This window comes from Arvicola amphibius, chromosome 7 (assembly GCF_903992535.2).
Source record: "Arvicola amphibius chromosome 7, mArvAmp1.2, whole genome shotgun sequence".
NCBI lineage: Eukaryota > Metazoa > Chordata > Mammalia > Rodentia > Cricetidae > Arvicola > Arvicola amphibius.
The window spans coordinates 108,757,900-108,767,236 of record NC_052053.1 but is presented as its reverse complement, the minus strand read 5'-3'; the positions used below and the strand labels follow the sequence as shown (position 1 = coordinate 108,767,236).

General features: G+C 48.3%; 1 long non-coding RNA gene across 1 annotated transcript; it reads right to left on the bottom strand.

Annotated features, from left to right (window-relative positions):
* Positions 1–3,353: 3,353 nt before the first annotated feature.
* On the bottom strand, positions 3,354–8,163 carry LOC119819174. Its single transcript, XR_005286237.2, has 4 exons — positions 8,033–8,163; positions 6,184–6,963; positions 4,948–5,137; positions 3,354–4,186 (listed from the first exon to the last, which is right to left on the bottom strand). It is a non-coding gene; the product is annotated as an uncharacterized LOC119819174 (long non-coding RNA).
* Between the last annotated feature and the right edge of the window lie 1,174 nt (positions 8,164–9,337).

Genomic DNA, 9,337 nt, shown 5'->3' with positions numbered 1-9,337 from the left:
TTGGTCCATTATCAGCCCCGTTATTCCAGCTGTGTCTCTGGAAGCACCCGACATGGAGAGCTCTGTCGCTGAGCAGATGTGATGGCCTTACGGGTGGTTAACATTTCCCAAGCCTCGTTTTCCCACATCTGTGAAATGGACTCATAACGTGTTGTTTTAAACTGGCATTTAATTTTTTTTATGTATGTTTATGTCGCTATAATCTGTGATGAGGATTAAATGTGATAACATGTTTTTGTTTGGTACAATTCTGGTACCATGGCAAATCAAGGTTAGGAAAGAGGAGGAGGGGAAAGACCCTTTTTTCTTTTTACTTGATTCAGTTCTGCAAATTGGGATTCTGTCTGAAGTCACCCCTCAGGCGGGTATTCCACCAGCTCCCCAGAACCCCAAGAGAAGATAGGGCAGCCCTTTGTGTGAGAGAGAGGAAGAAGGAGAGGTTCCATAAAGGTATTTTGACGCTAGGGTTATTCAAATACCGGCAGTGGCAACCAGACTCTAAGGGTATCTGTATGGATACAAAAAGGTTTCCCTGTCTTGGGGTTTCACAAGTTTTCTTTATGTGGTCATTTACACCACCTGCAGAGCCACAGGGAGGACATTAGCCCTGTCTAAAAGAGGCAACCTGAGCACAGAGAAGTCTTCACATACATGTGCATCACCCTCCCTCCTCTCCTAAGGAACAGCAGTTCTTATAGAACTGGAGACAGAATCCCCTTGCGCAGAGAGAATGGGGTTTTAAGTGACAAAACTTCAGTGTGAAGACCCCATGCACCGGGTTGTGATAAGCATAGGACTGTCCTTTTTATGCGCTTGCCACCCTCTAGATTACTGTTGAGGCCCCTCAGTGGATCTGCCTCCAAGAAGTTGTACGCTGTAGACGAAACCCCGGATTAGTCAGAAGCTCTGCGCTCTCACCTCTGTCTGGCCAAAGCTGCTGTGAGCCCTTGAAAAAGTCACTTCACCCGATACCTTACTTGAGACACTCAGGAGGGACATTTGAGCATTATCTGTTATAGCCAGTCCTGACTGCTCATGTGAATTCTCTCTGTGTGGTGATGTATGTATGTGGCATATGTGCTTGCTAGTATGTATATGTCTACAACAGCTTGTGGAAACAGCGGTAGATGGTAGGTATCTTTTCTTGATCATTCTCCACCTCTCTCTCTCTCTCTCTCTCTCTCTCTCTCTCTCTCTCTCTCTCAACTGCCATCTCTCACTGAATCTGAAGCTTCTCATCAGTTCAGCGAGGGAAGGCTAGCCAATGAGCTTCGGGGGACTTGTCTCTGCCCCCTCCTCTCACCCCAGCGAGAGATCACAAGCAGCCTAGCACACCAGGTTTTTCAGTGGGTATCAAGCTTATACTTGCAGGCAGCCCCATGCTGGTTGAGCTATTTCCTCAGCCTTTGGGATGGACTGATCCAGTGTCCAGAGACCCACAGTAGCAGAGAGGATGGGGTCCATGCTGGGAGCTGAACTCTGACCCTTCACTGCCTGAAAGACATGCCAGGTCGGAAGGTGGGAGGCGGGGCAAGGGCTGCAGAGCCCGTGTTGGTTGAGTTGGGGAGCAGGAAATTGTGTACATGGGTAGTGGTGACTGCTGCTTTCTACTCTGTCCAGCGACACCCTGGCTAGTACAAGGCAGAGAAGGGTGGTTATCTTGCCTCACAACTTGACTGGAACATCTTTAGCCCCTGACCTAGAGCTGCATCACCAGGTATCTGGGGGTCAGGAGGGAATTTTACACTTGATTGAATTAAGGCACTGGCTTTCCTGGAACTCCAGCTTACAGATGGCAGATTGGGGACTTCTTGGCCTCTGTACCCCATGAACCAGTTCCTCACAATGAATCTATCTATCTATCTATCTATCTATCTATCTATCTATCTATCTTCTATCAATCATTCATCTATATATATATATATGTCATCTATGTATCTATGTAGCTATCATCTATGTATCTCTGTGTGTATCTATCTAACCATCCATCCATCCATCCACTTACCTACAGAAAGAAAACCTCTAGGAATTAACCCTTGGCCTTGACATTGTGAATAGCCAAGACACATTGACTATGATCCATAGATACTCTGTTCATTTTAGAAAGAGGAAAGGAGATAAATGAGGATTCCAGAACATGCCAGGCACAATGCAGACTCCACTACTCAAGAAGAAATGAGAAGTTCTGAGGAGCTGGCACAGTGGGTAACTTCACAGTGGTTTCATATCAGCTCTCAAGTCCCCACATAAATGTTGTGGTTTGGGTGATGGGGAGGGAGGAGCAGAGGACCGGGGACTTGATGTCCAGCCAGTCTGGCCAGAGCTGCAAGCTCCAGTTTCAGTAAGAGTCCTTATCTCAAAAAAATGAGGTGGAGAACAGTTGAGGGAGACACTGAACCTCAGTCCCTGGCCCCACATGTGCATACATGGGTATATGCACTCCCCGTCACACACATATGTACACACCTACACGCAAGCACACACACACACACACACACACACACACACACACACACAGAAGAACAACTACTACTACAATAAAAAAAGAATTTCAGTTTTGAGACTGCTGAGTTTGCACCTGATTCCAGAGTGTTCTGGATCAATAGGGATGCCTCCTTACCACCAGGCTAGGCCTTATAGAGTAAAACCAAATGTAATATGGCTGTTGGCAATGGACAGTGGTCTTGTCAGAAATGTCACAGACATGGCCCTTATGGCCTTCTTCAGAGCCAAGTAGTTCATTTCCATAAGAAGCCGTCCTCTGGGTCTTGTTCTCTGAATGGTTGACAATAGATAGCCCTCGTGAGTGGAGCTTAGCCCTATTGCTTAGAAGGCTTCTACAGTGTTTGGATGAGAGTGGCCTCCATAGGCTCATATATTTGAATAGTTGGTCTCCAACTGGTAGAACTGTTTGGGAAGGATTAGGAGGTGCGACCTTGTGAAGGAGGTATCACTGGGGTGGGCTTTGAGGGTTTCAGAAGCACCCACCATTCCCAGTTAACTGTCTTTTGCCTCCTGGTTGTGGATCAGATATAAGCACTCAGCTGCCAGTCCAGCACCATGTCTGCCTGCTGCCATACTTCTCACCAGGACGGTCTCGGACATACGCTCTAAAAATTGTAAGCAGACTCCCAGATACATGTTTTCTTTTATAAGCTGTCTGGATCACAGTGTCTATTCACAGAAACAGAACAGTAGCTAAGACAATAGCCTAGAGGGCCTCATAGGAGTAGCAAGCTGTAGAGGTGCGTCAAGAAGGAGCTCCCCGGAACTGTACCCCTAAACTTAGAGCTTGCTTCTCAGTGACATCCAAACTTGAGAAAAATAGAACACAATGAGAAACACACACGAGCTACTTGTCACTAGCCAGGATGTGGCAGAAATCTTTCTGAAACCACAATGCTGCCATTTGCCACTACTTCAAGTAAGTGATTAGTGGGTTTCAATTTTAAAATAAATAGGCCAGCCAGCCACTGACCCTTCTCTACATTGGCTGCTGTCATCATACTCAGTCACTGCCTGTAGGCCTATCATTCTGTTCTGGAAGCCCGTCATCAGCAGCTGGCAGTCGCTCACACTGTGCTTGCTCAAAGTTGCTGTTGATGGATGGTTGGATGGCAACTTCTTTCTTTGACTGGTGTAATGGCAACTCAGGACTGAAAAAAAATGTGACGTTTACAGCTCATGTTTCTTCCTGGGAACAAGGGATCTGACAGAAAACACCTACAATATAGACCAACCTTCAGAATTGTTTTCATTTCATTTTCCGTGACATTTAATTAAACATTTTAAATAAGATTAATTTTAACAATTTTTTTTTAAAAAAAAATGGCATATGCGTTTGGATGAAGGAGGGTGAGAAAAACCACCTCTGCAGAAGAGATGGCCCCGAGTGGCTGCCGTGCTGGATGTCACTGTCCCGCATCCTCTGGAGAGCAGGCTCATCCCAGCCAGGAAAACACAGCTGTGGCAAAGAGGCTCCGAGCTGGCCTCTTCAGCGGTCCCCTAGATGGTAGGGGCGCCTGGCACGGCTCTGCAGTTTGGGGCCACTTCACAGGCTGACCATCTGTGTACTTCAGAGTTTGGTTTAGAATTTGTCAGGGTTTGTCGCAGACACCTTTATCAGCCTGCAGGTCTCCCGAGGGTTCGTCAGGCTTGCCATGACTTAGACTGTGAGGATCAGAAGCTAAGAGTCACAGAAATAAAAACAAACAAACAAACAAACCATCAGTGTCTGGTGACCTGAGATATTGAGCATATGTATACAGTTTCTCAGCATGTATTCAGCCTAATCATGCACACATGCCATCTTGAGTACAGTGACTTTAATTTTCTCCTTAATTTTTTTTACACTCATTTGTGTATGCATGAACACTTCGACCCACTAAGCCAACTCTCAGATCCTATTTTTAAAAATTAAAACATTCACACACCTATTCTAGGATAATACATAAAAATTATGTAGCGTACCAGCCTTAGTCCATTTGGGGCTGATATAAAAGAATATCATAGACGGGGTTACCTACAAAGAGCAAAAACCATTTGGCAGGATTCCCAGAACCTACTTAAAGACAGAGGGAGAAAGCCGGCTCCACAGAGTTGTCCTCTAACCTCTATATGTACGCTACATATAGATAATATGCATACACACAATAATTAATAATGATATATTTTTTTAAAGAATTCATTTGGCTCCTGGCTCTGGAGTCTGGAAAGTGCAGGCAGCCCAGGCTGCAGCTGTTTAGGGTCTCCCTGCAGCATCGTAACATGGCTAAAGGCCTCATGACCTGCGAGAGCCAACCTACTACAACAGTGATCACGGGAGTGGGCTTGTTAAAAGGTCTTGTAAAGGTTCTTTGCAAAAGTCCTTTTAATACCTCCTTTTGTTTGTTTTTATTTTCTGAGACAGAGTATCACTCTGTAGCCTGGGCTGGACTTAAGACTTACTGAGTCACCCAGCTTGGCCTTGAACTTAGAATCTTCCTGCTCCAGCCTGGGGTTTCAGTTCTGATGCTTCCCTGGACACTGTTCACTAGGCATTAAGTTCCCAGAACGTGGATGCTGGGGGCGAGTTTCAACCACAGCACCATTTCTATCCCAAGTAGCCCTTCGCCACCTCCGTGAGGGAGCAGGATGTCTGGAGAGAAAGAAGAAAGTAGGGAAGTCAGAGACTAAGGCGTGGGTAGGGGGAGATACCGCAGCATGCCCAAGGCAGGTGGGGACTCCTATTGAGCATTCCCGTGAAGACCCTAAGCCTAAATTAAAGGTAGAAACCCAGAAGAGCATCGGAGGGCATTGTAAACTTCACTGTATTGTTTCAGAGGTGAGGAAGAAACATTCTTCCAGACAATTCAGGCTGGGAAAATACAGTCTTTGAAGTAACTCGGGCTTCTTGGCTGTGGCCTGTCACTTTGAAGTTCCTAACTCACCCTCCTGAGGAAACTAGGAGGCTCCTAGTGGTTGAAGCCAAAGTTCCATGGAACAGAAAGAGCCAAGCAGCTCCTGGCAGGAAGCTAGGCTGAGTCGCTTTGGTCGGTTGGAAACCTCTCAGTGTTCCTCTGAGGGCAGGGCAAGAGGGAGTATGGGCTGTGCTTCAGCCGAGGGTTAGATTCCCTCCACCCTTACAGCAGGCAAAGGGGGAGTGGGGATGAAGTCATGGATGAGCAGGAGGTGGGGGTCACCATGGAGGGTTTCAAATTCACAAAGGCTTTTCTGCTGAGGGGAAGACAAGGGCGCTGGCCTAGAGAACAGGCCCCAGAAATCCTAGCCTTGTGGTTTTAATTACCCAGTTAGTCATTGGTTTACCGTCATCCAACTTTAATAAGCTAGACTGTGGCCTGTGAGAGGAAAAAGAATTACCCAAGTTTATTTGTGTTTTGCCACCACGGGCTACGGAGCAGCCCGAGGTAGGATCCGCTAAGGCCACCAGACCTGAACAGGGGTGGGTTAGGGACCCTGGATGGCCTATCTTTTTTATCTTTGGAACTGTAGTCTTGAGCGCACGACCCCAGACACTAGCCCATCCAGTTAAGCTGGAAAAATTTAAGAGCCAATTGTTTATAAACTGCTCAGGCAAAGACTTCAGAGCACAGAGCCTCTGAAGGCAGACTCCAGATTTTCAAGCCCTGAAGGAGGATGGTTTGGGTGGGGGGCTGGGACCCTGATTGCCCTCAGATTGCTCACCCAGTTTTACTCAAGAAGCAACAGTCTCCATGGCCCCTGAAGCCCTGTCAATGCCCGGGAGGAATGAGTGCACCCGGCTGGCACCCTCTAGGGTAGAAATCGGCAGGGTTTTGTGCCCCCGACCTTGGAGCAAAGCCTGAGCTCAGTGCGCTGGCCCCTGCCCGAGCTTCAGCTTCCACGTCGAGAAACCTGATCCTCCAGACTGCAACACTCCACCCCTTTGGCTTTTCACAACAGGGGTGCCTGTTCCCGGGCTGGCACAGCTTTGCTCAGTCTCCTGGCTTCAGCTTCCTTCCTGAGCACCTGATGGCTCTTGGTTCACTGCTGTTATATCTGTCTGGGCTTTCATTTCCACTGTTTCGCTGCAGCTGCTGTGACCCAGCTCCCAGGCAAGACTGTCGACGCCAAGGCTGCCGCTAGCAGGAGAGGACACCTCCATCTGCCAGCATTTGAATACTTTCCTGTACACACAAGGCTCCGGGCTACCTGTGCTATTTTGGTTTCCTTGACCGGTGCAAACCAGAGGCACCGGCCAGGCTTTTCCTAGGGAGAAGCGGCTCACCACCTGCGCATGTCAGGAGCTCACCACACTGGTTTCTCTCTGAGGCCACCTTAGCGGTGACTTCCTGAAGCTCCAGCCAACTTCCTGTTGTCTTCACATTCTGTTCGCCTGGGTTCTTAAGGTGTTTCAGTTCAGTCAAGATGCAGGGGCAAGCTGGGCCTGGTGGCGCACGCACTTGGAGACTGCAGTAAGGCTAGTTTGGGCTTCATTGGGAGATTCTGTTGTGAAAAAACAAAAACCCAATCAATTAAACAAACAAAAGCAACAGGAAAACAGCCCTGCATAGGACTTTTTGACTGCTGGATCCTGGGTGTCACATTGCACTGGACACACAGGTCCCCAAGAGTACTCTGGAGGAGACAGTGTGCTTAAGTCATCGAAGGTGAATTCTAACAGGAGTCCAACCTCCCCCACCGAAAAACCAACCAACCAAAACCCATCAACAACAAAGAATTCCATCAGCAATTAAATGTACGACTCTGCCTATTTATCTCACTCTTTGTGATTCCAAAACACAGATTTATATACTAAAGGTTCTGATGGGTCTTATTCCCGTTCTTCTCCTTTTGAAGCCCGGCATGATTCTGACCACAACGCTTTTCATTTTATACCTATTTATAACCTCAAAGACCAAGTTAATGTCTTTTGGACTGTATTTTAGGAAATTATCTAACAGTAGTTTTCAAACCTAGGAGGTCCCCGATGCTTTAAGAGTGTTAGGACATAATAGCATTTTGGGTTGTCACAAATCTTATGAAGTGCTATTGGCGGTGTGTGTGTGTGTGTGTGTGTGTGTGTACACGTGCAGGGAGCGGCAATAATAAACTTCCTGCAGGGCAGCCTGGTGTTAAGCCAAGTCCCAAAGTGCCACTTCATTCCGAGATACACTGGGGGAGCAGGATTAGATGTGTACTTAGTACGGTGTTTTGAAGGTCTCTGTGATTCCGACACCCCTTGCTCTGGGACCCCCTCCTCGCTTTTTGTTAGGTGCTGGCAAGGACCTTTGAGTCCCGTCCTGTTCTGTCCCCACCCACCCTTCTCCAGTTCCTGGAGAGGGTCCAATTTCGGTTTTTGTGGGTCTGAGCCCATTTGGAGTTGGCAGAAGCAACCAAAGGGCTTCGGTCTGTGGCTTCATCTATTCTGGCGGAGAAAAAAAAAAAGGCTGCGGTTCAATTGGTCCCTAGGGAAGGCTGGGGACGCTACTTTATTATTTTAAAAAACAACATTAGCCTCTCAGAGTGGAAAGGAAGAACCCGTGGCTCTAGCCTTAGAGAAAGCACCTGGTACCTCGCCAAGGTCGGGAGACTGGAGGAGAACCGTGAGAACAGAGTGGACCTCCCCATCTTCCCAGAGTAAGGCGACAGCAGCGGGCCTCCCCAACACATAGAATTTGCAGCTCGGAATCACTTAACTCGTGTCAAAACAGAGAAGGCCCATGGCAACTGGCGAATGTGCCCAAAGAGGCAGCGTGTGTTTTATGAAAACAAAGGGGTGTGGTTTCCGGGCCAGAGGCCCGGGGCTGGGGGTGGACCTCAGGCCTGGAGCCCGCGAAACTCGCTGCCAGCCGGAGCCCTAGCACAGCCTGGCTGTCCAAGGAGCCTAGCAGCTGCAGGGTCCCCGCGGGCCGCCCGCGGGCCACAGGTGCTGTGTGGCTTTAGACCCTGGAGCAGGATGCCCGGGAGGAGGTGGGCAGTCGACCTGCCTGCGTCTGGGTTCCTGCTTTCAACGGAGGAAGTCGACTGCCAGGGAGCTCAGAGCAGGAGGGCCGCCCAGGGATGTTGGCTCGTGGATTGTTTGGACGCTTGCCTCTCTTTGCTTCCTTCCCTAGAGCGGGTCAGGGGAAACGAAGGCCTTTGAAAATTTTTGAAAGTGATCTTTAGGGCAACGTTCTACCAAGTGTGGCGTGCAGATTTTGCAGACACAGACACCGAGCTCCTAGAGAAAGGTTTTTAGTTACCTTGGCTTGTTGCCAGGCCAGGAGGCCTGCTGCTTCTGCTGCCTGTGCTGTTTGTGCCTGAGGTCTCTCACCGTCACTCCTCTCTCCCCTTTTTAAAGTCCCCTATTGAAGCATATTTTAAAACTTTGTTTTTCCAGTGTTAAAAGTTATAGCTGGTCCCGGTGGTGCACACCTGTAATCCCATCACGTGGGAGGCTGAAGCAGGTCGGTCTTGACATGAGTCCGAGGCTACACTGGAGTACACAGAGACACACTACCAAAAACAACCAAAACAAAAAGCCTCAAGAATTGTAAATACTTAAGGGAAAGTGGAAAAGGCGCTCTTGGTATTGAGTGTTACCGCCCATCAAGAGCATTTGACAGTTTGCCTGGCTCTCCATAGAAGGTAACTTTAAATCACTGTCTCTTATGAACTAAAGCCTACACATTTATCTACAAAATTAGATGACCCTGCATGAGACAAGCAGTTAGACTCATTCCCTGGTGCAGACAGATAAGGAGACGGATCATGGCTAGGTTATAAAGGTGGCGAATTTCCGAGATTGCCAGTTTCTTCCTCAACCTCAAGCCTGGCAGCTTCTGTCTCCTACCAGTTGGCCCCCGCTGATGGACTGGCTCAGCAGGTTCAAGACCAA